The following is a 2,500-nucleotide window of genomic DNA, read 5'->3' on the forward strand; positions in this document are numbered from 1 at the left end:
CACACACACACACACACGCGGACATACACACACGGACATACACACACACATACACACACACACACATACACACACACACACACGGACATACACACACACACACACACACACACACACACACACACACGGACATACACACACACACACACACGGACATACACACACGGACATACACACACACATACACACACATACACACACACACACACACACACACACACACACGGACATACACACACACACACACACACACACGGACATACACACACACACACACGGACATACACACACAGACATACGCACACACATACACAATGTATACACACATACACAATATACACACACGTACACAGTGTATAGACACACATACACAATACACACATACACAATATACACACACTCACTCACAGTGTACACACACATACACACCGTATACACAATGTACACACACGTACACAAAGTACACACACACTTACCCAATGTACACACACTTACCCAATGTACACACATACACACAAAGTACACACACTCGCAAAATGTACACACATTTGCACATCTAGCAGTGTGTCCAGTCTCCAGCGAGCCCCTGGGGGTCTCTGACCTTTTCCCCTCGTGTTTAGATGAAGCTAATCATTAAATCCAGTCTCTTACCCTGATCTGAGCTCAGCTTTGGGAGAGTTCTCTTGTAAAGCTTTAGTTCTGATCCTGCTTGTGAGTCATAGGGAAGGAAGTAAACGTGGAGGTTTACGTTATTTAACCTGGAGGGTAGCGGAGACGCACAGAGCACAAAGTCACACACGGTTACGACACACGAGCGGCGTGACCCCCGAGCTCCTGGCTCTGTTCATAGCGTTTACAGGAAGTGAAAGCCGACCCGTTTCTACGTTCTCTTCAGGCCATTAAAAACACGAGGAGACAAAGAAACACACACTGTTTACGCCATATCCAAGTAAAGTGTATTCTGGGAGCGAGGGAACATTTTTCCTCTCGATTGTATTACGTAAAGTCTGTAAAAGTCTTTTTTTTTTTTAAACGGTGGTGAATTCATGAAGAAAAGCATCAGAAGGTTTGACAGCTGATCGTCAGACTCGCTCCCTTCTCAGGCTGCCTCAGGGGGTAAAGAAACCCTTTCTGCAATGACAATAGATTCCCCTCCGTCCTGCAGATTACAGCTTTTCATCCTTCGGCTTGTAACGCTGATTATAACGGAACCTGGATGAAAGAAAAAGGAGTGTTTTATTGGATTGTTAGTCGACGCCAAAGCCTGTTTCCCAGGAGCGGCTCAGTGGCCATGTTTTTAATCTGCTCCGATCGTTCCCGCCGTGCTAATCCGACGCTGATCATTTTAATCTGCTCAAAAGCCCAAAACCCCAGTTTGGAATTTTATGAGGGATAAAAAAAGGTCAGGGCTGATTTTTCTGAGCAGCAGTGAATGGAATGTTGAACCTACAGGAATTTTTTTTTTTACAAATTGCAGATTTCATATTATCGTCAGAAACGTGAACGTTGGGGGGCACGGTGGCTTAGCGGTTAGCATGTTCGCCTCACACCACCATGGTCGGGGGTTCGATTCCCGCCTCCGCCTTGTGTGTTTGTGTGTGGAGTTTGCATGTTCTCCCCGTGCCTCAGGGGTTTCCTCCGGGTACTCCGGTTTCCTCCCCCGGTCCAAAGACATGCATGGTAGGTTGATTGGCATCTCTGGAAAATTGTCCGTAGTGTGTGTGTGTGTGAGTGAATGAGAGTGTGTGTGCCCTGTGATGGGTTGGCACTCCGTCCAGGGTGTATCCTGCCTCGATGCCCGATGACGCCTGAGATAGGCACAAGCTCCCACCGTGACCCGAGAAGTTTGGATAAGCGGTAGAGAATGAATGAATGAATGAATAAAAGTTCACGCTAACGTACGCGAGAAAACCTTCAGAGACGCATTGTTTACTCAAGCGTATAGATGTGTGTGATTCCTGGGATGTTGGAGCAAGTAGAAGACCGAATAATCCAGTCGTTTTACCGGTCTTATGTTAGCCGTAGCTCAATTTCAGGAAATCTTGGATGTTCTCCACCTTCGGTAATAACACTGCGTATTAGCATGGAGATGCCTTCAGGTTGTGATTAGCTGATTCAGTCTGATTGACCAGCTGACCTTTAAGCGTAGCTTCGTCTTAAAAACGTTTTGTATTAAAGTTATGTTAATTAGAGCTACGCTAACTACAGCCTGTTCTGAGAAAGGGTGTGATGGTCCACTGAGCTCACCCCGAGGGTTTGAGGCTCTGGATTTATTTGATTGTGTGTGTGTGTGTGTGTGTGTGTGTGTGTGTGTGTGTTTAATAAGTAAACAGATTCAGATTCAGACCATTTACCCCTGAACTTGTGATGTGCTCCATTTTATCGCTTGCTTTCTCTTCTGTCTGTTGTTTATTGTGTAATTAACGATATCGCCGTAACGACAAAGAAGGAATGCGCGACTAAGGAGAATCGACGTGCTGTAACGGACACACGTTCCTCC

At 46.0% G+C, this 2,500-nt stretch overlaps 1 protein-coding gene across 3 annotated transcripts in view; it reads left to right on the plus strand.

The window, feature by feature from the left end:
- Positions 1-2,500, plus strand: part of sema3fb (sema domain, immunoglobulin domain (Ig), short basic domain, secreted, (semaphorin) 3Fb) — an 88,678-nt gene that overhangs the window by 25,029 nt on the left and 61,149 nt on the right. The window lies entirely within an intron of this gene.

This window comes from Tachysurus fulvidraco, chromosome 2 (genome assembly GCF_022655615.1).
Source record: "Tachysurus fulvidraco isolate hzauxx_2018 chromosome 2, HZAU_PFXX_2.0, whole genome shotgun sequence".
Taxonomy (NCBI): Eukaryota; Metazoa; Chordata; class Actinopteri; order Siluriformes; family Bagridae; genus Tachysurus; species Tachysurus fulvidraco.